This window comes from Nelumbo nucifera, chromosome 5 (genome assembly GCF_055504915.1).
Source record: "Nelumbo nucifera cultivar China Antique chromosome 5, China Antique-T2T, whole genome shotgun sequence".
Lineage (NCBI taxonomy): Eukaryota > Viridiplantae > Streptophyta > Magnoliopsida > Proteales > Nelumbonaceae > Nelumbo > Nelumbo nucifera.
In genome coordinates this window covers 39,892,907-39,913,149 of record NC_142653.1, presented here as the reverse complement: position 1 = coordinate 39,913,149, position 20,243 = coordinate 39,892,907, and the positions used below count along the sequence as shown (strand labels likewise).

At 33.4% G+C, this 20,243-nt stretch overlaps 1 protein-coding gene and 1 long non-coding RNA gene across 2 annotated transcripts in view; both read left to right on the top strand.

Moving 5' to 3' along the window:
• The window catches only part of LOC148791439 (wall-associated receptor kinase 2-like), a 58,773-nt gene that overhangs the window by 19,489 nt on the left and 19,041 nt on the right, over positions 1 to 20,243 (top strand). The window lies entirely within an intron of this gene.
• LOC148791440 (uncharacterized) lies at positions 7,513 to 9,186 on the top strand. Its single transcript, XR_016075878.1, has 2 exons — positions 7,513 to 8,304; positions 8,424 to 9,186. It is a non-coding gene; the product is annotated as an uncharacterized LOC148791440 (long non-coding RNA).

Below are 20,243 nucleotides of genomic sequence, written 5' to 3'. Positions count from 1 at the left end.
ATAAAATATAAAATATATATAATATATATGGGCCGTGTCGGGCCATGCTGGGCTAGGATGTAGGTTGGGTCGTGCTGGCACGTAGGCCGCGGGCGGCACGACACGAGTTGTTGTGCCATGCCGTGCCGGCTGGTGGGCCTCGAACCCCCGGCCCAGCATGGCATGGACCTCCGTACTGGGCCTAGCACGGATTGGGCCTATGTGCCATGCCGTGCCAAGCCGGTCCAAAATCGTGCCAAGTCACGGGTAGCCTAGCCCAGTTTACACCTCTAAGGATGGGGAATCCTCGAATTCCCCTACCCCATCCCCGGTATTGGGCGATTTCAAATAGAGGTGTAAATCGAGTCGTGATGGGTCGAGCCTTGGGCCAAGCCAAGGCAAGCTATGATAGGTCCATTTAAAAAAAATAAAAAAAATGTTTAAATTTTTATTTCATATGATTTTTTCTATATACAATTGTATATATATACAATTGGAACTATTCATGGGCCAGGTAGTCCGACGGCTCGGCCTGACTTGACACGTTATTTTTTAGGCTTGGACAAAACTTTAGGTTCGTGGGCTCGAGCTCGGGCTTTCTCAAATAAGCCCGGCCCGATACTATTACATATATAAAAAAGTACTTATGCTAGATATAATATATATATATATATATATGTATATGCTTCTTAAATTATTAATAAATATCAATTTAGTATTAAGAAATATAAATTAATTTATTAATTTATTACTAAATACTAGGCCCAATGGTCAGGCCAGGCTCAAGCTCGGGCTCGAGCTTTGGGCTTTATATAAGGGTTGGGCTCGGGCTCAAGATCTAGGCCCAATGGTTAGGCCAGGCTCAAGCTCGGGCTTGCACATTTTCTGTTGATAAAGAGGTCCATGTTAATTATAAAACTATGATTTTTTACAAATTAAAAATAAGTGTTGTTAATTATGTTACTATTAATAATTAAAATAAATTATATTTTTCATTATTATTCAGTATTTTTTGCAATAAAATACAATTAATAAAAATTATTATTCTTTTAAATTATTTTTGTTATATTTATAATATTTTCTATTATTTTTAACTTTTACTAGTGTTATGTATTTTTGTTATTTTTATATTTTTATTTTATCATTTCATAATTTTTTTTTATTTTTATTATTTTATAATATTTTCACAACTCCCATTTAGATATTAGAAAAGAAGAAATCTTTAAAGCTTTTTAGATTTTTTTTGTTTCTTAATTTAAGACTTCCTAAATCGCCACCTAAGTTTGTTATGCGCCCTAGTCAACATCCAGCAGCAAAATTCTACCGTTTTGTCTCATATGCAGCCTAATATGATGATTTTGTATATAGAGAACCATTTTTTATCCACCATTGACCTGATTGGTTCGTCATCATCTTATAATTCATCTTTCTACAAATACCGTTGGTTGGGTCAATAATTTATAATTTATAATTTATAGAAATAAACGATCGATGTGCTGATTCACTGAACTGATTGCTAGTTTTTTAGACTATATTAATTTTTTTCTCATTAATTACGATTGTTTAGACTATTTTTTTTTTCACTACTGTAGCAAAGACAATTAATCAAAGCATCTTATCTTTTATATATATATATATATATATACTATTAATAGGAAATGGGTTCTCTATGCATCCAGGAAATGGAATCTATTCGTGCAAATAGATCCAATTAATAGTACCTATTTCCAATAATTAATTACAGTGATTAATTAGTAATTACTGTAATAATAATTACTGATTATTACAGTAATTTAATAAATATATAATTAATAATTACTGTTTGTCATAAAGATTGTTAATAAATAGATACTTATTTAAATTTTACTTTAAATTAAAATTATAAATACTATTAATAAATATAGTAATTATTATTATATTAAAAATAATAAAAAATGTTATTAAAAGTATTGTTATTGATTATTTAATAAAATATTATAATTACTTACTATTACTGATAAATACTGTTGATTTAATTTAATTTGGTAATTATTAATTTAATAAATATTGTAAATAAATCCTATTCATAAATTTAAAAATTACTGCTATATTAAAAATAACTAAACAATATTATTAAAACTATAATTAATGATTTTTTAATTAAATAGTATAATTACATTCAATTATTGATAAATGTTGTTAATAACATTCTGGCAACCGACAGTTCGAACGGATGGCCTATTATGACAACAAAAATTACAAGCAAAAAATTACAAAACCATTCTAACCACTAGTTTTTTGGTCGACGGTTGGATCATCCAGTTCGAACGAACAGTCTGTTCTAACAACAAAAATTATAGACAAAATATTGAGTTTGTGAGGTCCATTAAGCAGTATCCTACGTGTTGTCATTCAAGCATGTGACTCATACGACCCAAAAACGGAACCATTCTAGCCATCGGTTTTTGGATCGATAGTTCGATTCGAACGAACTATCCATTCTGACAACAAAATATTATAAGCAAAAATTTACATAACCGTTTTGGCCATTGGTTTTCAGGTCGACAGTTTGATCGTTTAGTTCGAACAAACGACCCATTTTGACAATAAAAATTACAGGCAAAAAATTGAGTGTGTGAGGTCTATTGAGCAGTATCATACATGTTATGTCATCCAAGCATGTGACTCATACAACCCAAAATGGAACTGTTCAAACGGATGACCCATTTCTAACAACAAAAATTAAAAAAATAAAAAAATAAAAAACAGCCAAAAACCATTGAACGAATCAATGGGATGATGGTTCAACCACTCAGGTCAATGGGTCATTGACTGATTCAACGGTTTTTTGCCAGGGACCGAGATTAGGGTAAAATAGAATTGGTTGCCTGGATAATTTCCAATTAAAAAAATAAAAAAAATGGACAACCCATTCTGGCAACAAAAATTACAAGCAAAAAATTGAGTGTGTAAGGTCTATTAAGACCATACATGTTATGTCATTTGAGCGTGTAACTCATACAACTTGAAAACAGAACCGTTCTAGCCATCAGTTTTCAGATCAACGATTCGATTGTTTAGTTCGAACATATGGCCCGTTCTAACAATAAAAACTAAAAAAAATAAAAAAATTACCAAAAACCATTGAACGGGTTAATGGCTCGACTACCCGAGTCAATGGATCATTGATCAATTCAATGACTTTTGGCTAGGGACCGAGATTAGGATAAAACGGAACAGATTGCTTGGATGGTTCCCGATTAAAAAATAAAAAACAACCAAAAATCATTGAATGGATCAACAGGTCAATGGTTCGACTGCTCAGGTCAATGGGTCATTAACCAATTCAATAATTAATGTATTGAATAAATTATTACCTGTTTTTCAAGTTAAATATCAAGTTTTAACTTATATTTATTCGTTTCATCTTGTACTTATATTTATTCATCTTGCAAATCAAACAAATAGTTGGATTAATTGACAAATTTCTAAATCTATTGCAATCCTAATTACTTCGTTACAAAAAAAAATGTTGATTTTTCTTTTTCCCTGATATTTTGTATTGTATATCCATCAGCGATGAGACTAGTTATTATTTATAACAAGTATTTTCACTTCATATAAAAACTAGTAAATATGCACCTAGTACATCATAATTTCAAATAACATTAATAATTTTAATATTCTTATGGGGGCTGGTGTATTTATATTTTATATTGTATTTTTATTATTAATAAGAATATTTTGTATTTATCATATTTATTTTTGTTTTATATGATAAATATATAATATTAAAAATGTGCATAAATTTTATAGACAAACCTTTATGATTTTTTATATTTTTTATTTCTATCTATTTGCAATAAAAACTCATCGTCGGGAGTTTTTATTATATAATTAATTGTATTTATTAAAATACATTGTAGAAAAGTTTTCCGATTGTCCAGGAACTCATTCCAGTAGGAACTGCCCCTACCGCGACCTGCCTCTCAGAGCAGGCCTCAAGCTTCTACTTACCGCGACTACTGTATTGAATATTTCTTGTGTTAGTGGCAGGTTAATGATTCGAAGTCAAATCGGAGTTCAAATCAGTCCAGGGGCACCCCACAACGTCACACACTACATCCCACCGTGTGTTGAGGATTCGTAAAGAAAGACAACTTTATACAAGACATTTCAGCACATATATTTTGTATTTGTCATATTACCCAACAAACAAGAATTATATTTATTAATTATGCAAATGAAATTCAAAGTAACCAAAAATAAAACCATTTTTCTTTTTGGGTGACCAATTAATGATCAACCATTTGTTTCAATTGGGTCAACCTATGATCCCACAATTAAAAAATAACTATTTAGAAAAAAATAATACACAAAATTATTAAAAATATATAAAAAATTGTAAAAAATATTTAGACAAATATCTAATATTATATATTGATTACATTAAACAAAAAATAAGTGTGGAAGTTCCAGGGGCTCCAGGTCCAGGGGCTCAGCCAATAGGGGTGCAAAGTGATCAGGTCGAAATTGGATAGGGGTATATCCAATTTTGATTCGACAAGAAATTCATTGTATTTGAATCTGTTAAATACTCTAGTTGCCCTATTCAAATTTGATTCAATAAGGTTAATGGATATTCAATTCAAATTTGATTCAATTCAAGTTAAAGAGCAAGAAAAAACAATTTCAGCAACCCTGTTAATCCTTCAAAAATCTTCCAAGTCATCAAGTGAAGAAGGAATAGTAGACTTACCTATTTTGCCTTAATGAGTTTTGCAAATAGCAGACAAGCGGCAATAGTTTAGGGCAGCCTAGCAACAACCTCAACTGGCAACTCAATAATAGACAGCAGTTGAAGATGAATTTCAGCATTTGCATCCCTAGAAATTAAAACTCATGATCATTCGAAGATGCATTCAGCATTTACAGCCCTATAAAATGTTGAAGAAAGGGATGGAGAATGAATGCTGGTAACTATGTCAATCTCTATGGCTTGAACTGCAAGACTATATGAGATGAACACTGGTTACCAGTGGCAGAAGAGTGTTGGTAATGGTGAAAATTGCTGGAGGGTCTTAGGTTTGATTGGTAGAACAGAGTTTAGAGATAAGGGGAATAGTTTTTAGGAAGGAAAATCAGATTATGGGTGATTAGGAAAGGAAAATGTTTTTTTTTTTTGAGCAAAGAAAGGAAAATGGTTTAGGTTAAGAAAAACCTCAGGGTCTCAGTATTTGATTTTTCCCTTGAAGATAATCAGTTAGAATGTTAGGGGGTTGGGGAGTCAAAGAAAAAGAAGGGTGGTTAAGGAAGTCTTTAGGAAAGAGAAGTCAAATGTTGTACTAATTCAAGAAACAAAGTTGAAAGAGGTGGATAGAAGATGGGCAAGAAGTGTGTTGTCAGCCAGAGGCTTAAGTTGGGCTTTTGCACAGTTGTGGGGAGCCTTAGGAGGCATCCTAACAATTTGGAAGAATGAGAAGATAGAGTGCACTGAAGAATTGATTGACAACTTTACGGTCACAGTGAAGTTTAGGAGGAAAGAGGGTGGGTTATAATGGGATTTAACTAATGTCTATGGTCCAAATTCATATAGGGAAAGGGAAGAGTTTTGGGAAGAACTAGCAGCCATAAAGGGTCTTTGGTGTTTGGGGGGCGATTTTAAGGTCATTAGATTTGTGAGTAAAACAACTAATCTTAGCCATAGGATCACCTCTAGCATGAAGAAATTCAACCTACTTGTGGAGTCCTTTGAGCTAAGAGAGCTCCCCATGCTACAAGCTAGTTTCACTTGGTCCAACTTTCAAGAAAAACCCCTATGTTGTAAACTAGACAGATTCCTATTCTCTGTAGATTAGGAGACTGCTTGGAAGGGAATGGTAGTAAGGGCACTTCCTAGACCAACTTCGAATCATTGTGCAATTAGGCTTTCATAAGAGAAATTAGGAGAAGGACCTTGTTTGTTTTAGTTTGAGAACATGTGGCTACTTCATCCTGAATTTTTAAAGAAAGTACAATAGTGGTGGGAAGAAGGTCAAGCGGAATTCAGATGAAAATGATATAGATTCTAAAAGGATTGCTAAAAGGAGTGGAACAATCAGTTAGAATGTTAGGGGGTTGGGGAGTCAAAGAAAAAGAAGGGTGGTTAAGGAAGTTTTTAGGAAAGATAAGTCAAATGTTGTACTAATTCAAGAAACAAAGTTGGAAGAGGTGGATAGAAGATGGGTAAGAAGTGTGTTGTCAGCCAGAGGCTTAAGTTGGGCTTTTGCACAGTTGTGGGGAGCCTTAGGAGGCATCCTAACAAACACCTTCCTAATACCCTCCATAACTCTCATAATAGATTAGGATATCAATTCGAAATGAAAAGAAAAGTATTTAACTCCTTTAGAAACCTCAAACACCTTCCTAATACCCTAGAAGCCCTTATCTTCAAAGATTCCCTTTTAAAATAGAAAATGGGTAGCAATAACCAAACATTTTTTTCCCATAAAATACATTCCACCAATGCCCAAAATCATTGGCATAGATGTTTTCTGGTGGATAGATAGCCAACGATCAATGCCCATTGGTACAAGTTTCAACGGTAATCCACCAACAAACATTTATGGTGGTAATTTTATAGACCTAGCAGGTTGGTTGTTTATGACCACTGACATAAAGTTTCTTTAAAGAAGGAAAATAAGCAAGATGGGACATGAATATTTTTTATATTGCAGTCAATTACCTTAATTTTTATGTTAGAGGCTGATTTTTCACTTTAAAAAGAAATAAAACCCACGGCAAGAATTTTAAACCAAATGCTCTATTATTATTCATTCTTGCCCAAAATGAATAAGAATTAAAAAATATGAGACTTACAGAGAGGAATCAAATATGGGCTTAGATTCTTGTACTCTTCACTTTACCACCCTGGACTTTGTCAGTTCTGAATCTCTGTTGGTGTCTTGTTGCCTTGCCCAACCCTCAAGGCACGTCTATTGTAGCATGTTTTATAAATTGGCACGTATTAGAAGTTTACCTACTGGATTGGCATGTTTTAATGTTTGAGGACTAAAGTGAGATTTAAGCTCAAAGTACAATTTTCTCTGAAAATCTCTCTACTATTCTATACCACCTATAAAATTAAAAGACTTATTTTTTCCTTTTTAATTTTTTTCTTTTATTTTTACGTGTGTGCATGCTGCAGCTTTGTACCCTGTAATTATAATTACTATAATTATTAATCGTATATTGGGCTGAACTGAACCTCATAAGTGTTATTATTGATCATGCCCCATAAATTGACTTGACTCTGGAATTGGTAGAGGTCTTCCGCCCAATGGTTGGACTATGATGCTGGAGTGACATTGATATCTAATTGAGTTATCATTTGAGGTCATTTTCGTGGTGTAGATCGTTGGCACATCACTTTAATGAATTTGATCCAACCACCGACATAAATTGATTTCTTCCTTTTCTTTTTGCTTTTGCTTTCAAAGCTAGCAGAAAAATAATAGAGGCTAGGGGCTTTGATAATTATAGAGGGCGAAATGTGGAAGAAATTGATTAGGGGGTTAAGTGCCACCCCGGCCCCAAGGTAACAGACTAACAGTTGGAGTGTCTCAGTAATTACCCAGAGTTCTAAAATATCGTGTATATATACCGCTACGAGCAAATCGCTGTTCTTCATCTACCTAAAACCAGATACACAAAATCAGGTCTGCACAATTGCAAAGGGAGAGAGATGGGTTGGAAGATTGTCGTCGTGTCAGTAATCCTACTTCTGAATGCGGCATCAACTTCTTCTCAGAGTTTGGCGAAGCCTGGTTGCCAACAAATTCACGGCGATCGGTTGCGACACCAAGGCCTACATGTCGAGTTCATTGTCATCAGGTTATTTTTTTACGAGCGGTTGCATCTCATTTTGTACAAGCGACGAAACTCTGATTAATGGCTCCTGTTCCGGCACTGGATGCTGCCAGACTTCCATTCCAAATGGTCTTCATACCTTTAACGTCAGCCTCTCCAGCTTTTACAACCACACCTACTCGTCGGAGTTCAATCCATGCAGCTACGCCTTCCTGGCTGACCAAGATTGGTTTAATAACTTCAATTTCTCCTCACCCGACCTCATGGATCTCCCCAAGAAGAGGCTTCCGATCCGTTACGACGGAGCCCCTGTAACTCCAGTGGTGCTGGACTGGGTAATCCCCGACGACAACTGCACCTATGCAATAAAGAATCGGACGAGCTACGCATGTGGAAACAACACCTATTGCTCCGATTCCTCCAACCCCACCGGCGGCTATAATTGTCACTGTAAGCAAGGTTACCGGGGGAACCCTTATCTACCCCTAGGATGCCAAGGTGAACCCTTAATCTTGTTTCATTAATTCGATCATCTTATTAAGAAATAATAAATATTAATTGTATTTGTCATCTCTGACCTGATAACTCCATTAATGCATGGCTGGTTTTGAATGTAGACATTGATGAATGCAAGGAAGACAATAACTGCACACATGTGTGCACAAATACAGTGGGAAGTTACAAATGTTCGTGCCCCAAGGGGACTCACGGAGACGGCTTATCTGGTACTGGTTGCATTAAAAATCGAAGTCGAACGTTTGCGATCGTTACAGGTAATATTAATATATTCTAGTTCCAATTTTTAAATTTTCCTACCCAAAAACTCATCGTAATGAAACCGGGGATAATTAGTTAATTGTACCCTGTGATTTTTAATACTAATTAATTTTGGATTTGTAAAAAGTTCCGAGTTTTCTGCGCGCTGGAGCATGTATAAATTTTGTACAGGTGCGCCGTTGGTTCTGAGGGTTGTTTGCTTTATTTTAGGGGTGTTTTGTATTATTAATTGCTGTTAATCGGAAAAATGGTGCCAGCTTTGCACCAAGTACTGATTTCTTGCAATGGAGCCTCATTCTCTGTTTGGTTGAGTGGTTTATCAGGGAAACAACTGTTTTAGGTGTTCTAAATAATATATATATACTAGCGGGTGCGATGTACAAGATTTATTAAGCGAAAGTTAAATAATAGAAAGTGTCATTTACTAAAATACTCCTTCTAATTTTATGGATTTACAAATATCTACCCTATAGTTAAAACTTTCCTTAAACACCACTTATAATTTGCAATGGATTTAATCAATCTTCCATTAGATGATAGTGGAAAATGATAGTGTTGACCCTAATGTTCATTTAAATAAATTTAATTAGAAGAAAATAAAAATAAAAATATAATTTTTTCCCTTTATAAGACATGCGCAACCACTCTACTGGCTATATTTAGTTAATTTTATTTTTTGTACAAAAAAAGTGTTAAGGGTATTTTTGGAATAAAAAATCATGGGCCTAATGGCAAAACAAACACTCCTTAATGAAAGGTTTATTCATCAAATTGATTAAACCAACCAACCCAATCAACTCGACCCAAGTTGGTTAGTTTTCTAGTATTTTAGGTCGGCTTTGGTCAAAAAATTTCCTAATTCGACCAAGTTGGATCAATTTCACTTTGGTCATTTGTAAACCAACCAAAATCGAACGACGTAACCATGGATATATATTAGTATTTTATATTTTAAATATAATATGGAAAAGTGAAAATTTTCCCATATTTCTATTATAAAATGTTTTATATCATAAATACAATTTTTAACTTTATTTTTTAATAATTACACTATAATTTTTAAAATTAAATTTAATTTTAAAAGTTAAAATCTTTTGAATCAATTTGCCAAACCAAAAAATCGACCCAAACAAATACAACTGGAGTGGGTTGGTTTTCACAAAAGGTTAGTTGGTTTCAGCTGACAAACTCCCCTACCTGACTGGGTCAATTTGGATGGCCAAATAGCCTATGAACAAACCGAACCTACTCATGAACGCTCATAATTTTAGATAAATTAATATTCTCATCTCTGATAAATAACAATAGATTAATATCCAATAATTATTGAAACTTTATAGCAAAAATACACAATTATTGAAAATATATTGACAATGAAAAAAAATACAATAATTACAAAAATACAATAACTACAAAAAATATATTAACTTAATCAATAAATAGTAAAATCTTGAATAAATATTAATCAATAAGTTATAACAAAAACACAATAGGTACAATAAATTAAATTTAAAAACACAATAGGGAATGGTAAGGCCAAAATTATCTCTGACTCAAAGCTTAATCAAATGCATTATTAATTCAACATCTTGAATTTTTAGTGGGGCTAATGACAGGGCGTACAGAGGACCACTAATGTGTATGCATTGTATTTGACACACAAACCCATTCTAGCCTCTTAATCAACCAAACACCATCAATCGAAATCTGATTCCGATTCCTGTCTGAACCAAACAGGTAAGGGGAATATACCATTCTGATTCTGATTCTAAGGGATTCCCATTCCAATTTTGATTCGGATCTGATCACGAACCAAAGGGACTCTAAATATTTACGATAGTTTATGAAGTATTTGTCAATGTGTATGGTTTTATTTTTGATAGAACTGCCACATTAACATCCATTGGAAACTATCCTGCCCTCCTAAAATCATACTCTCAATGTACCTAGTCCTATTAGGCAAAATTTTAACTTGAAATAGACTTAGAAATTGGGGGATTAGAATGGGTGCAAATTGCCCACATGGTTTGGAGGAAGATACAAATCACCTCTTCCTCCACTATGAGGAATCAAAAAAAAATACCTTGGACTTTAGTGCGGAACATTGTACCCCACACCTAACCCCCAAGATTCTATCTTTGGATTGGTGGGATCAAATAACTAGCATCGATCGTAATGGTAAATGCTATTTCATTCTAGAGATCATTAATTTTCCAGAAATAACTATAAGCAATAAATAATTAACGAATTAGTAATTTACTGTAATTACAGTTTATTTTTCAAAATTACAGAAGGAAATGGTTGAAATTTTATTAATTTTCCAACAAATATTAAATAGTGGAACTTATTTGTGTAATAACTGTAATTAAATAATGGAAATTATTTAACACCAGATTCATTTAGGTGAAGTATATTATTTTTATTTAGTTTATTTAATTAAATAATTGATAAAATAATAATGAATAAAACGGAAGTTATAGAAAAGTGGATGCAAAATGGGGTCTCGGTCGGAATATCCAAAATCCGATTGCATTTTATCTTCTTGACCCGGTTTTCGCTACAGTAGTCGCTCGCAGCAACCACAGTAGCGAAACAGGGGCCGATTTTGGGTGGTTTTTGGAGCGGCAAAAGTGCTTGTTTGCCGGAACAATGTGGGCGTCCATTTTCTATAGCAAGCCGACTGAAATGGTTCTTTAAAGAACTCGGTGGTCGTGAGGAAGTTGGTGCTATGCCCTGTTCAACTTGAAATCCTCAAATGATTGGATTGGAAGCTATTACATTTGAGGATTTCATGTTTCGAAATGATCAACTTGGTGGCCTACTACATTTTGAGTTTTTCAAGTTAGAAATTGTGGAAAAAGTTGGAGCTCCGCCCCTGTGCACAGTGACAAAACTATTTCAGCCAGCGGCCATTAATAGCTCTTCCACTCGGTGGCCTGCTATTACAGTTTAGGATTTTCAGGTTAGAAAATGATCAGAACAACTCGGCGATCATGCAGAAGAACTCAGTCGTTGGAAAACATATTTGGGAGGCAATGTAGAATAAATCAGTGCTCTGCCCTTGTTCTCTGAATCAAAACGATCAAGATGACTCAAGCTTAAGTCTGAATCTCAACGATCAATGATCTCCACAGTACTTCAAATTCTGAATGTCCACAATCAGTCTCAACAATCAAACTGGATTTGGTTGGGTGGAAAAAAATGTTTTGACATTAAACCTCTCCGTTGGTTAGTTTTGGTAGAGGGGAGGAAATCTTAGGAAACCATGTTGGCTGATTTTTCTATCCATTCGTACCTGTTTTGGAGATTTTCCACCTATAACGGGATTTAGGTTGTTGAGAGATATTTGGAATTTTGACACGTGGTTAAAAGAAGGGGCTATACGGGTGTATTGGGTGATATGGATATTCTTTTTTACTTTTTTTAAGGCTAAAATATGAAAACCTCCCCTTGAGTTTATGAAAATCATAAAAATCTCCCTTATAGTTTTACTTTAGTAAAAATCTCCCATAAACTTTTAAAGATCTCGACAAAAACCTCCCTTTCGCCACTGATTCAGACGGAAAACCAATAAAATTGTCCCTAATTAATTGTCAAGGAGTCAATAAAATATTTCAAAATGTCAGAACTGCCCCTGCTTTCCCTTCCTCTCGCAATAGAAGGGAACAACATGAAATCCTTCTGTCCATCGCCCCTAACTGCTTCCCCTACTTCCACCTCACAACCCCTTCTTATTCTTCTTCTTCTTCTTCTTCTTCTACTTCTTCTTCTCTCTCTCTCTTCTCTGTCCCCACTATCCCCACTCTCTTCCATTGAGTCTATTGAGTCATAGCAATCAATGCACCTGGATTAACAGAAAACGATGAATAATTCGGGAGAAGAAAGAACTTTGAAGGATTGATTCATATACCCAAAATTGTCAATTGTGTTTCTAATAGAATGTATTGAAATTGAGGTGATTGACTACCGAAATCTACTATTTGCACATTTCTTATGAAAACCAAGAGCAAGACAACCAATTTCGACTCAAAGTTGGTAAAGGGTAAACTCAATAAACCCAGAAAGCAATAACAAGATTAACTTGAAAGTTGAAACCCACAAGAGATGTAAAAAGGAAAGTAGAAAAACACACAGACAAATGGAGAGAAAAGATGACTCCAACCTGAACCAGAATTGAATTTAAGAAATTTTAGAAATAAGGGAAATGGCAGATGGGATAACGGAAATCAAATCATATGTTGATCCATTTAACAAGGAGAGAGATTGAGATAAGGGACAAGCTCCCTCTGCAACTGATCAAGCAGTTCCTGGAGGTCCGATATGTGTCGCTCAAGGGGAAACCGCATTTTACTGATTTCAATCTCATGCTAGAGGGGTGGGGCACCCCTGGATCTCGTCCACAGCTGAAGCTTACCCGTGCTTAGAGGAGTTCAGGTTGAAGCGCATGGTGGTGACTGATGAGGTGTTGGAACTGATCTCACGTTTGTTTAAGAATTTTAGTGTTTCAGTCCTCTCGTCTTATAAGGGTTTCACTATTGATGGACTCACTGCCATTGCTGCCAATTGCAAGTTCTTTCTTGTTCACTACTCAGTTCTATTACTTTGTGTTGGGCGATAGCTTCAAGGAGGTCGTCGTTGACAGTTGTTGAAACTCTATTCGCTGCTACAATGAAGTAGATGAACAATGCCTTTTGATTGCTTTAACTTGATTGACTTGATGGAAGAAAGTGGAGATAGTGGGGACAAAGAAGAAGAAGAAGAAGAAGAAGAAGTCAATGAGAAAAACCAATGAGGGGAGATTGGGGGAAGTATTTCATGACGTTCCCTTCTAGGCTTTTATTGTGAGAGGAAGGGGAAGTAGGGGCAATTCTTACATTTTAAAATATTTTATTCTCTGACAATTAATTGGTAGCAATTAATGGAGGTTTTTGTCAAGATCTTTAAAATTTAGGGGAGGTTTTTATGATTGTTAGAAACTTCAAGGGAGGTTTTTATATTTTACCCTTTTTTTAATTTTTTTCAAAAGCGGTTCAGGGGCGGTTTAAGGCTCCTCCACCCCCTGAACCGGTCATAACCCCAATACACCCTTTGTGTATCAGAGAGTTCCCGGAACGATACGTATCGGTTAATACGTATCAATACTTTGAACCTTGGGGAAAGAGAGGGAGGATAGAGAATTAACGAGATAGCTAGAAAGGGGTAAGAGAGAATGGAGAGAGAATTAAGGAGAAAGCAAGAGTGGGATAATGGGAGAACGAGAGGGCTACTCACGTGGAACCTAATTGTTTCATATCATTTTTAACTCATTCAAACGTCCACCTTCAATGACATTCTTACCCTTGTCAAGGGTCATATTGTTTGTTAATTTGTAAATCCTCATTTGAGTGAATCCGATTTCTTTCTCACATCATCTTCACAACTCTTTCAGCCATATATAGGGAAGATAATATCTTTTGATGAATGAAAATATAAAAATAGGGAGATGTTTCCAATGCAGGTGTTGTGAGGATAATGTGAGGGCCTATTTGTTATGTCTTTTTGTGCGATCTTTCGACTGTTTATAAGTTGGGTAGACCAATTTTCGATCTATTTCTGTTTTGTTCGCGGAAGACCTAGCTGTCAAAAACAGAGCACCAAAAAGATGCGAGAAGCCCATTTTGGGCTGATTTGGGAAGCTTCAAATGAAGCTTTTCACGTTTTTCACGTTTTATTCTTATGCAAAAAGACACGGAAAGACGTGTGTCTACCAAACTAGCTTCGGGCTGCTCAAATTTTCATGCAAAAGCTCAACGCGTCTTTTGACTGTTAGAGTTACCAGGAGATTTTCCCCAAAAGACTTACTAAATGGGCCCCAAATTTATGAAGATGAAATCCTATTCATTTTTGGCAGCTGATTCAAATGATGATTTAGGACATGTTTGAAAGTGCTTATGTTAAAAATAAGTGCTTAAAAACAAATAGTTATTCAAATAAGCACTTATTTACATTTAATATTCAGCTTTTTCAAATGTTTATTTTAAAATGGACGTTTAGTGGTCTTTTTCTCAGCACTTTAATAAGTACTTATAACTCTTTTGGTCTTTATTTTCTTTCAAATTGCAAAATATATCATGAATTTTCAAAATTATGTAGTTCGAAGAACACAAAGACTACAATAATGGAAATGTAAATTCAAAATAAAAAAGAGTAAAAAAAGTATTGCTTGGTTAGGTGTAATTTGCAAACTTAACAGATCGAAAGAAAGGAATAAAAAAATCTCCATTGTAATATTCTCTAGGACGAGTTGAAGCATCTGGGTCTCTAGGATTCTAGGAATGAAAATAAAATTGTAGACACAGACTCATCTTGAAACAAAACTAAGAAAAAGAAAGAAAGAGAGAGGAGCATTGCACTAAGGAATCAAAAGAACACTAGTTGTGGCCTTGTGAGTAAATCATCCAATGAACCAGTGTAGAGGTAGGCAGGTGCCTCTTGCACGTATGCTGAGTAACGATAGGCGATTGTAGAGGCGCCACATAGGAGGTCAATTCCCAGAGAGACGACAATTGCAGAGGTGTTGGTATCTTCGGAGGGATTGTGATGGTCTAGGATGTCATTTGGCTTTGGGGAGTTGGAGAGTCGACTGAGGTTTTCTTGGAAGTCTGTAACGGTTTGAGAAGGATTATCAACTGATACTGCTCTAATCCGTAACTGTTGCTGGTTGTAGAGGGTAACGGAGAACAAATAGTGGATGAGCCAAACCCTAGGTTTTTTTATATCCGAAGGGCATTAATAGAATTATAAAATTTTATTGGAGACAGTTTTTGGTGGAAAAAAATAGAACAAGTGTTTATTGTTTAAGTAATTAGGTCATGTTTTATGATTAAGTGGTTGTTAAAAGAAATACTTATTGCATAAGTACATTTTAGATGTACTTATTTTAACAATCACTTAAAGTTGTTTGGTGATCCACTTGCCAAATCACTTATTATATTTTTAAGTACTTATTGGGATGGAGATGTTTGGTAAGTTACTTTCCTCATAAGTGTTATATTGACACAAATAACAATTTTAGCCCTCACTCATACATTGGTTTTAATCAAAATATTGCACTAAAAATAGTTTTAAAACAAAGACGAGGGATGAGGACGGCTGACATAAGTGTTGCCGGCGAGAGCACAGTGAGAATGCTTGTAATCGCCACAAAAAACCATATCTAGTAAAGAGGGTTTTAGGCATTTAAATTATCAAAAAAAAACCCAAAATATTCAAAAATATATGTAAAAAACAAGTTCAAACGTGAAACCGACCTGGTCGCCAACAAGTTTGTATCTCGTTCGATGATGCTCCCAAGGAAGGTGCTGCTGCTAGCATGCTCGACCCTGTTCAAGTGAGGAAGAAGGGGGTTTAAGGAGAGATGGAGGTATTCTGGGTATTTAAAAAAATAAATAGGGACATTTAGTCCCAAAATTTTCACATGTCCACTTATTAACAAGTACTTAAAAAGAAAAACAACTCTCAAGTGGCTTTTTTAATAAATACTTCTTTATCAAATAAGTACCTTTTTTATACCTTTTTACCAAACACCCTGAAGTGCTCATTTTCCACTTAATGTGTAGTCTCAACACTTTTGTCAAGTACTTATTAAAAGTAAAATAAAACAAACACTTAGAAAAACTGAAAATAAGTACTTGTTTGAATAACACTTATTTTTAATCATTCCCAAATTTTGCCATAATTTCTTAAGTTCTTGACTTTGAATCCCCCTTTAGTGTCTTGTTGCTTTGCTAAACCCTCGAGGCACTACCCCTATTTCAGATTTTGAAAGTTGAAACATGTCGCACTGAAACCCACATACAGAACTATTACTAGTAGGGAGACCAGAGACGCTTTCAGCGATAAATATATCTTAATTTGTAATATTAATGGTTACTAGCTACTTTATAACATTGTTTTCAGGATTGATCATGAAACAAAAACTGTTTTTCTTTATTTTTTTTCCCTTCAGATAGAGAATCAGTTGTTTCACTGCTCCAGTCAAATGAGTCAATTTGTGATTTAAATTAAATAATAAAATAAAAAATTGAAAAAAAAAATGAAAATTTGTAGAAAACATGAACATGTATTAATTATTACATATTTATTGTATTAAACAAAAATAGATATAATAAATGAGAATTATTGCTGTTGATGACAGAAATAGCTAAAAATACACAAAAAAAACTTTCTAAAGTCAAATGGTTTAGGTGTACTTTTTTTTTTTTTGAAGAAGAAGATAAAGTAAAGTCTTACCCATTTATAAAAAAGAGAAATGGATGAGCACCCATCGTCCAACCCCCTGATTTATATTTTCAATCCTACCCCTCCATGATTTCATTATTCCAATCCTATCCCCTCTTAAAATGCTGATTTTATATTCCTAATCCTATCCCTCCTTGATTTTATATTTTGAATCCTATTCCCTCTTAAAATGCCTGAATCATATATATATATATATATATATATATATATATATATATATATATATTGTATTTGTACCTTTTATAAAAATGATACTTTCCACTTTTACCCTTTATCATGTCTTTTATTTTAAATCTTGATTTTCACTTTTCGTTTTTACCTTTTATTATGTTTTTTTATTTTTCCAATTTTATTTAGTTAACAGTTAACACTTGTAATTGGATAATCTCTGTATCTCATCATTTTCATTTATAAAAATGAGGATGGTGACAATGTTTCGTCAAAAAGCCTAATTTTCATGTTCCATTTTTACCCTTTATCATGTTTTTTTATTTTAAAGCTTGATTTTCACTTTCCATTTTTACCCTTTGTTATGTTTTTTATTTTTTCAATTTTATTTAGTTAACGGTTAACACTTGAAATTGGATAAAACAAATAAAATAACGATAAGACTACTGTGGAACCTATTCCTTGCCTTATCTAATCTTCTCCCGAAACACCTACTTAACGAACCTCTTCATTGATTAGAGCTAACACGTGTCAAAAAAGCCTAATTTTCATTTTCCATTTTTACCCTTTATCATTTTTATTTTAAAGCTTAATTTTCACTTTCCATTTTTTCCCTTTATTATGTTTTGTTATTTTTTCAAATTTATTTAATTAACGGTTAACACTTGTAAATTGATAAAACAAATAAAATAACAATAATACTAATGTGGAACCTATTCCTCGCCTTATCTGATCTTCTCCCGAAGCACATACTTAACAAACCTCTTCATTGATTAAAGCCAACACATGTGAAGTATCAGATGGTTTGCCCAAACCATGAATTTGAATCAAAGGAAATAATGGATTTTTTCAACCTCTCTCTTTTCATCAAGGAACAATTAGATGATTAAATGAAGTTTTTTTTTCTCCCTATTTTTTCAATTGTCTCTGTTAACGTAATAAGTTGTATTTGATCAGGAAATGCTCTTAGGTTCATTATATTGATTCATTTTATGTGTTTTTTCTCGATGATCATCAGGTCAATCTGGTAATCTGGCACCCTACCAACATAATATCGTAGGGATTGTACTTGGTAGGGCCATAGGGGTTTGGAATGCATTTTGTTGGCAAGAGATCCAGATTCTTCTATATAAATCGAATGGATGTTCGATTTGAATCTGAATATAAATGAATTAGGATTAACCTATATCCTAATGCTAACCGTTAATATGCAAATAATGGCCCAACCACTGACGAACAGAACGACAGGAGGCAAAAGGCCAAATGTCATCATTCACACATGAAGCGAAGACATAAATCCTAAAACCCCAATTCTCTCCTTTAAACCCTTCTCTGCATATTGTATATCTTATCCACTCCCCCTACTTTAAGTAGGAAGGAGGACGTAGAAATTGCATCTCTTTTATCCTATGCACCTTTCTCCTCAAAATGAAGAAAACAATATAAATTACAGAAAAAAAAGAAATACGCAAAAAAATTACAAAAATATAGAAAATCATAAAAATTTCTATACCATACTAAAAAATGAGAATGTTGTCTGTACCATTTATAAAAATAAGGATGGTGACAATGTTTCGTGAAAAAGCCTAATTTTCACTTTCCATTTTTACCCTTTATTAGTTTTCTAATTTTATTTAATTAACGGTTAACACTTGTAATTGGATAAAGCAAATAAAATAATAATAGTTTTTTATTTTTCCAATTTTATTTAATTAACATTTCACGCTTGTAACAAATAAAATAATAATAAAACCACTGTGGAACCTACTCCTCTCTTCTCTTAGGCCTTATCTGATCTTCTCCCCAATAGGGCTGCAATCGGATCGGATTCTAATTGGATGTAGCAAAATCCACATTCAATCTGAATATGAAGAACCTACATTCAAATTTGATTCGAAATTCGATTGGATTTAAAGACTCGGATTCGAATTCGAATCCTAACAAACTCATATAGGATTCGGATTTAATCCAACTCAACTTTAAATTCTCTAAAATACCAATAAAATAAAAAATTTATTTATTTTTCAACTTTTATATAAATAAATTAATATAAATATAACATACTAAATTTATTATATATAATTTCATATATAATATAATATTTAAAATATATTTTTATAAATTTTAATATAATTATATAGAATTTATATATTAAAATTAATAAATATTATAATATAATCATATTCAAATTTTAATCAAATCATATTGGTTCAAATCCAAATCCGATATGATTATTAGTCAGATGTAGATTGTAACATTCGAATTTCATCCAATTACATAAATACGTAATCTGAATCCAAGATAATTAGATTGGATGTCGAATTGGCCTCAGATTTTTGGGTATCATTGACAGGCTTACCTGATGAACCTCTTCATTGATTAGAGCCAACATGTGTCAAGTATCGAATGGTTTGCCCAAAACCCACGAATTCAAATTGAAGGGAGGAAAGGATTTTTTTGACCTCTCTATTTTCATTATCAAACAATCAACTAAATGATTAAATGTAGCCTTTTTTGGTTTTCTCCCTATTTTTTCATGTATTTTTTCCATTTCCCCTCTATTTTGAATGTCTCCGTTAACATAATAAGTTGTATTGGATTGGGAAATGCTTTCAAGTTCATTATATTGATTTGTTTTAGGGTGTTTTTTCTCGATGATCATCAGGCCAATCCAATAATCTTACACCCTACCAACGAATCAATTCGAATCCGAATATAAACGAATTGGATGGATGCCCAATTCAAATCTGAATATAAACGAATCAAGATCATCCTATATCCAAACACTAGCCTAGATATGCAAATAACGGTCCCACCATTGAGGAATAGAATGACATGAGGCAAAATGCCAAATATTATCATGCAAACAAGAAGCGAAGAAATAAATTCTAAAACCCTAGTTCTCTCCTTTAAATCCTTCTCTCTATAGTGTATATCTTATCCATTCCCCCTACTTCACAATAGGAAGGAGGACATAGAAATGGTGTCTCTTTATCCTATGCACTTTTCTCCTCAAAATAAAGAAAACAATATAAAATATAAAAAAAACAAAGAAATACACAAAAGCATTTACAAAAAAAAAAAATAGAAAATCATAAAAATTTCTGTACATATATATATATATATATATATATATATATATTAAGTACTAAAGCAATTATTCTATTATTAATATCTTTATTCGAATAATTTTTTTGAGATTAAAAAAATTG